A 7,872-nucleotide genomic window follows, 5' to 3' on the forward strand; every position below is an offset into this window, starting at 1 on the left:
AATAATATTTTACAACATTTAATTCCTTGTTCACCTCAACTCTGATTATCTTACAATCCATCTTGTCTACCCTTACTTATGACAGTATTTTGGATCATGTCGTCAAAATGCAGTGCTCTAGAGCAGAACATTAAACTGCTGACAGAATATAATAATTTATAATACTCTGTCACTACAACCTCCTTTTATTCCAGTTATTCTCATTCCTTTATCTCTACCAAAACGTTCATTCAAATTAATTAAGCTTTCATTCTTTTGACTTCTCAATTTTATCCCAAAATGTTCTATTTCATCTGTCTCTACTTCTTTTTCTGTTCAACTGAAGCCCTATAATAGTAGCAGTCACAATTTACTGAGTACTTATTAAGTGTCAGACACTATGCTAAGTATTTCACATGCATTATATGACGTCAGTTCTCACAGCTCTATGAGGTAGGTACCAATGTCTTCAGAGGAGGCAAATGTGACTTTGAGAAATTTATTGAATCATCCAATTAAGTGTCAGAGTTAGCTTTGAGTATGGGTCTGCCAAACACTAAAGTGCATTATGCAAAATAACGCAAGCAACTCATTTAAGTATTCTTAGTGCTTATTTGTGGCACTGGTAATATAGATCAAGAAGAAATGGACTACTTCAAGAAGCTGAAGTTTAGTGGTAGAATCCTTCATGCAACTAAATAAATACAATGCAACATCATGTAATAATAAAGAAATGTTCAAATTAATATTATAGCAAATGGGAGAGAATGAACTTTCTTAAGAGACTCTTTGCAGATAAAACAACACTTCAGCTGGGCCTTAAGGAGTTATTTGAAACTTACCAGGTGGGAAAAAATTTAGAATATTTCAAGAGGAAGAAAAATCATGTACGTTGGCATGGAGATAGGCTTCAGCTGGCATGGTCCTCTAATGTTAGATAACAAAGGTGAAAGGACGGGCGAGTTAGGAGAGGAAACTAGCAGTTAGGTGAATGATAGATATTGCACAGATTCTATGGAATTTGTATGTTTTTTCTTAGAAAATGGAGAGAGTTTATTTAGTTCTATGTCCTAGTATACATATTAGAAAGAGGAAGCTCCCAGGATAATAAGAAAGGCAACATTTAGAAGCAAAGACACAGAAAAAATAATCAGAATTGTTGAGGAAAAAGACTGAATGGAGGGCTGGTACCCTATGGGGTCAGAGAAGAAAGAATGAATTCAAGACAAATGTCAGAAACTGAATTGTGAGAATTTAATATATTGTATGCAGTAATACAGAAGGGAGAGGATAGAGGCATCTCGATGGCTTAGATTTCTTTCCAAGGAGACTTAAAATGGTGATGCCACTATATAGGTACGTTAATTAAGGAGATGGAAAACATTTTTTATAAGAAGATAATGTACTAAATTTTAAAATGGCAAGTTTCAGACAGTCCAGGGTTGGAAATTCTGAGATTCAAAAGTTATGAGTTTATTGGTAGGAATGGGTGATTTGAAAACAGACATGTGGAACAAGGGTGGGAGAGGGAAAGCATTCAGATGAACACAATCCGGGGGAGGAAAACTACCAGGGCACAGAGGTACCCACAAAGCCAAGGGAAGGCAACATTATAAGAGGAAGTGGAAAAGAAAAGCAAATGTCTTGAACAGGCCATAAACCAATAGAACCATGAGATTAGGGGCTTAGGGACAATTTCACTGGAATTTTGGAGGTAGAAATCAATTAAAAATTTTATAATAAATATGGTTTATGTGTTCAGGTTTGTTCATCAAATGTTACACGTTTATAAACTGATTTCAATTATAATATCTATCTCTACCAATATAAATAATTTTCATCCTTTGTGTTTACAATGTTTTTGAAAGGATTGGGATTGGGTTATTCTTAGATTCTGAAGACACTGGAGAACAGATGACCACATTTGCAATATGCCTTAAGATGATGTTTGGTAATAAAATACAATAATCAGTAACTTTATGTTTTCTCATTGCAATACTTGCCCTCAGATTTCTGAGGAAAAAAATCCCAATTGTTTTTCTTATTATTTCTAATAATCTATTCTCATGTTTTCTACTCTGGTGTTAGGATCACACATGATTATAATTAGTAATTTTCTCAGTAGTGATTAAATACTTGTTTGCTTTTACTCTGCTAAATGTATAACACACTTAATGAAAATTATCCCAATTTTACACTCGTGTCAAAATTCAAAGAAATTAGTTTAAATGTCTGTTGCTTGACTTTTCTGATTCAAATAAATTTATGTTCATGGCAAAGAACATGTAATGTCAATTTTGTAGTAAATGCTACCTAATTGTCAATGGCAGAGAAAAGTAATCATTTTAGGCTAAACATAGCTATTTTTATTTTTCTAACCTGCCTTTCAAGAAATACTATAACAAAAAACAGAAGCATTGAGAAATACATTCCAGAAATCATGCACTTTAGACTGAAATTGTTTCCTATTCCAAAGTGATGGAAACATTAATGATTGTGTTCATTTTTAGTCTTAACAGGTCATAAGTTTTCCTTGAAACTATGCAATAATGAATTACTAATTAGTCATGAGAACTTGCTTCTTCAGCAAGTGCTTGCCTGTCCCTAAGACAGGTCAATGTGGGGTGAAACTTTTCACCTGGGTGTAGGCTGCAGGCCTCTGCACTTAGGGTATTAACTAAAAGGTTATTCCCTGAAATTATTAGGCAGGAATCTTTGTGAAAAAATGGTTGGCTGATTTTATTCTGTCTCCTTTTGCCTAGGAGGTTACCTGGGGAGCTGCATTTTGAGCAGCATTTATTTTTACAAGAGTCTGAATGAACTGAATCTGTAGGCGTGATTGAGCATGTGAAATAAATACAGTGCTGTGGCTCCTACCCACAGAGGATACAGATTATACTGTCAGTGGCTGAATATATACACATGAAATTAACTAAAAGACATGGAATTTCAGAGGAGTCCCGAATATCAGTAGTATTAGCATTATCACCATCTCTCAGTTACCTTCCCTCTCAACCCTCCCAACGTATCTCCTCAACCAATATATGGTTAAGGAATAAATATAATTAACAGACAATATATTCGCCTAATTTTGTACCTGAAGCCTGACTACAGAAATTATGAGAAACTAAATGTTCATCTACCTTGCTCCCAATGACTAGAAAATCTTTCTATTCCTAGCTCCATCTGGAGCTCCATCTTGGAATCCAAGCATACACGGTTAGTATTTTAAGGACTCTCTGGAGCATTTTGATTTTGATCTTTACCTTCCCACTTTTTCCGTTCCCCACCTTCACTTTCATCACAAGCAGCTTACTTGGATGTTGAGTAAAAGGGGCCCAAAACTTCTCATTCCTTCCCTGAGAAGTGGAATTTTTTTCTCTATCCCTTTAGTTTGGGCTGATCCAATGATTGTTTTCAACCAGAGAATATGGCAGTAGAAGTTCTATGTAATACTAAGGCTGAATATTAAGAGATTTGTAGCTTACATTTTTAAGCACTCGAACGCTATCTCTTGGAATCCAGCAGGCATGCTGTGAGAAGTTCAAGTCATGTGGAGAGACCATGTAAAGGAGTAACAACAAATTCGGCTTAGCAGCTTCATCTGAAATCCCGGACCATAACTAGCACCAGCTGCAGCCAGTCATTTGAGTGAACTGTCCTGGGTGTTCAAGCCCAGTAGAGCCTCCAGATGACTGCAGAACCAGCTGACACCTGATGCAATATGGCAGAATGACTCAGCTGAGCCTAATTGATAGAGAAGCATGAGAGATCATTAGAAGTTGTTGGGCAGGGCACTGTGACTGACACAAGTAATCCAGCACTTTGGGAGGCCGACGCAGGCAGATAGTTTGTGCCCAGGAGTTCAAGACCTGTCTGGGCAACATGGCAAAACCCCATCTCTACACACAAAAAGAATACAAAGATTAACTAGGTGTGGTGGCATGTGCCTATAGTCCCGATTGCTGGGGGAGCTAAAGCAGGAGAATCTCTTGAGCCAGGGAGAAGTCGAGGCTACAGTGAGCCAAAATCGTGCTGTCCGAGGCGTTCAGACTAGAGCTACTCTATCTTGAATAGGGGATGGGTAAAATAGGGCTGAGGCCAGCTGCGTTCCCAGGAGGTTAAGGCATTCTTAGTTGCAGGATGAGAAAGGAGGTCAGCACAAGGTACAGAGCACAAAGACTTTGCTTATGAAACAGTATATTGTAAAGAAGCCAGTCAAAGCCCGCCAAAATCAAGAGGGCAACAAAAGTGACCTCTGGTTGTCCTCACTGTTCATTATATGCTAATTATAATGCATTAGCATGCTAAAAGACACTCCCACTAGCACCATGACAGTTTACAAATGCCATGGCAACATCAGGAAGTCACCCCATATGGTCTAAAAAGGGGAGGAACCCTCAGTTCTGGGAATTGCCCACCCCTTTCCTGGAAAACTCATAAATAATCCCCTCCTTGTTTAGCATATGTCAAAAAGTAATAGTAAGTATAAGCAGCTGAGCAGCCTATGCTGCTGCCTAGCCTATGGAGTAGCCCCTCTCTATTCCTTTACTTTCCTAATAAACTTGCTTTCACTTTACTCTATGGACTAACCCCGGATTCTCTCTTGTGTGAGATCCAAGAACCCTCTCTTGGGGTCTGGATCAGGACTTCTTTCTGGTAACAGCGCCACTGCACTCCAGCCTGGGTGACAAAGTAAGACCCCGTTTCGAAAAAAACAGAAAAAGTTGTTTTAAACCACTGTTGGGTTGATGTGTTGCACAGAAATGCTTGACTAAAATACTAATTTTTATCTGTCTATTTTGCTTATTAAATTTCCTAAGAATGCTTCATCTCAGTAAATTATTAAGGGTTTTATTTTTTTTAAATATGAGATTCATTTAACAAGAAACAACGGACTTTGATATCAATGAGAACTGGTTTAAATACTTAATTGTTTATTAACTATATGACTTTAGGCCAGGTATTAAACTTCTCTAAATTTTTTCTTCAACTTGAAGTATAACTAAAAAAAAAAAAAAAAAAAAAAAAAAACCCCTAAATTTTAGCGGCCCCTCTATAAGCAACATCTACTTCTTACAGTTGTTATGGGGATTAAGTGAAGCAATGTGTAAAAAAGAAAAAAAGAAAAACTTAGTACAGTTTCCAGCTCACATTAGGTACTTTAAAAATATCCTTCTCATTTACCACATCCACATTGTAGCCGAATTTTAATTTTTTCTTTCTCTTACTCTCAGTTATACATGTTCCCATCTTTTTATCTGTCAAAAGACAGAGAAAGGCAACTTTCAAACAAAGTAACTTACCAACTAATAAATAAATAAATCTCTTTGATGTTTGCCTGTTGTCAGGCCATCCATCCAAATTCTCTGTATGTCACAATGTGGCTTTTAAAACTCTTAGTGCAGATACCAATGAATTCCACTTGAATAAACCTTAGTTGCCAGTCTTTTTATAGACCAATTGGCTTATGGAGGGAAAGGGGAGTGTGGCCACAAATTCCACTTCACACCTCCCTCAACATTAATAGCTATTTAGTTTTTACTTCTCCCTCCTCCTCCCCATATGCCTCATTCAAGGCCTCACTAGCCATTGAACATTTTCTTGGTAATTTGATAATCTGTCATTGCTCCTGCTAGTTTCTCCTTCCAATAATGTATTGTTTCTGTGATACCTGAAATTCCTCCCTTTGACAAACATTCTGCCATTGTACATATTTCACAACCCAGTGTAATTATCCATCTCTTTTAGGAAGCTTTCTAAATACAGTCCATCTCGCAATAATACCTCCTTAATTTTGATTCAGAAAATTGAAAATAGATTTCCCAAATTAGATGGGTGCAATTAATAAAGTAGTGCTTGTGACTTACCTTTTGTTTTCATGTTATTGTATAACTGTTCCATGAGTATTGTTATTTACTCAGCCAAATCGAAAGCTTCTTGAGAGCAAAGTTAACATTGACCAAATATGTGATATTAAGTTACTTAATTTCTTAAAACCTACAAAATGGGAGTTATAAAATCATTCTTTCTATGTTTATCTCATTCAATTCAATGAGATAAGAAGGCCAAATACATCATTTAGCACACAATTATGCTTAATATAAGCCAGCTAGTTTTTAAATGTGTCCAACAAATGCCTGTTAAGCAACAGATTGAAAGACAGGATTTTTGACTATACTACTGATCTATGTTCATAATGTAGATTACAAAATACTATTGCACAGCTCTAACCTGATATACTGTATATGAAAGGTAGGCAACTGTTATATAAATGATACACGGACATCCATTTTTTGGTTCAGTGATCATTTCTTTCAGGAAGGTCCTGATGAAGTCAAATTTCTTTTGGAGATGTAACCTTCAGCTTTTAAAAATTTAATTCTGATTGTTTTGGTTCTAACTCAGGAAATAAAATAACATGTGTGAGAATGAAGTTTGGCTCTTGGCACCAGGCCTAAAAGAAAGATCTTGGGCAAATGAGGACAACATGAATACACTAAAATCATCAATGAACACTAGTGCAAGGTAGCAAACAGAGGCAATGTCAGAAGAGCAGGGAAAAAAGATGGGCTGAATAATGACTAAGGCCAAAGTTTACCTATTTTGAAACTTTTATAACATAAAGTAGTCTTGGGTTTGAAGAGATCTGACAATCATGTAGTCCAACCTCACACAGGTCATGATGGAGGACACATATTACTTATGTTGAAAAGGAAATTATCCAGAGCAAGAATACTTTGTGTGCTTGTCAAAGTCATTCTCCAGCTGTGTGGCGATATGTAGCCTCTGCACATTTGTCCTTGTTTCAGCCTCTGGCATTGGTAGCATGATGTAAGAAAAAGAAAAACCAGAGTCTAGTGATTGAGAATATAAGCACATCACTGTCTTTTATGATTCAGTTTCATAGATTCTGCAGAACCAGAGTTATCACTCAAAAGTAAAGTGGTTGGCTACCTCCCGGTTTTGACTGTCCTTAGATAGATATAAAGTCAGCCAGTAAATACTGAGTTTGAACAAGAATAAGTCCCTAGTCTTTATCTCTTCTCAGATACCTCTTCAACATCTAATAGTATCATATCCCTAGCGTCAAGTATTTTAAGTTTTAGGAGCAAAGAACACAGTGTAGGTACCATGATGGATGATGAGGAAAGAAATGTCATCATATCTGAATGACACAAGCTTCCATGTAAAGATCATCAGGGATCTGTTAACCACACAAAACTTAGTTTATTAAGTTGACTGAACAAGGAAAAAGAGAACGTTTACCAGAGTACCCATATTTCTCATAGAAAATTTAGCGAAAGGTACTGCTAGGTTTTTTGGTCGGGGAGAAGGTAGACAAAGTAGTTTTAGAGTAAAGTTAGTAAGCATGGTCTGGGCAGGTGTTGTTCAAAATTGATCAACAGGGAAATTAGTAGAATAGTCATAGTCTTTTCTTTGAAACACATGAGTTCAGACTGAGGGTATAGCCACTTATCTATGCTTTTATCTTGGAACGTGTGGGTCTGAATAAGATGACGTTAAAACATTTTGGGCTTAAATAATTTGTGTTGTATGTCGTGATTTAGTACAGTTCATACATTATGCAAATCATAGCACAGTTTGTTTTGTAAATTGTCATTTCTACTTTAACTTCTCAGAATGTATGTTTTTGCCTCACTGCAGTGGTAGCTTTCTAATAAAAGAGACTAAGAAAAAATATTTTTGTATTTGAAGGGAGAAATGCAAACTTTTATGTGAAAAGCAATGCTGTTACTGCTTCACTCATTCCATCCAGGCTGCTTACTGGGAAAAACACATCAGATACAGACAGATTGAGGGTAGTTTTCATTTCTGGAATATATCAGATATATTTTCTTTTCTCTCTCTTTTTTTTTTTTTTTTTTTTTT

This window comes from Rhinopithecus bieti, unplaced genomic scaffold (genome assembly GCF_001698545.2).
Source record: "Rhinopithecus bieti isolate Rb0 unplaced genomic scaffold, ASM169854v2 scaffold_15796, whole genome shotgun sequence".
Taxonomy (NCBI): Eukaryota; Metazoa; Chordata; class Mammalia; order Primates; family Cercopithecidae; genus Rhinopithecus; species Rhinopithecus bieti.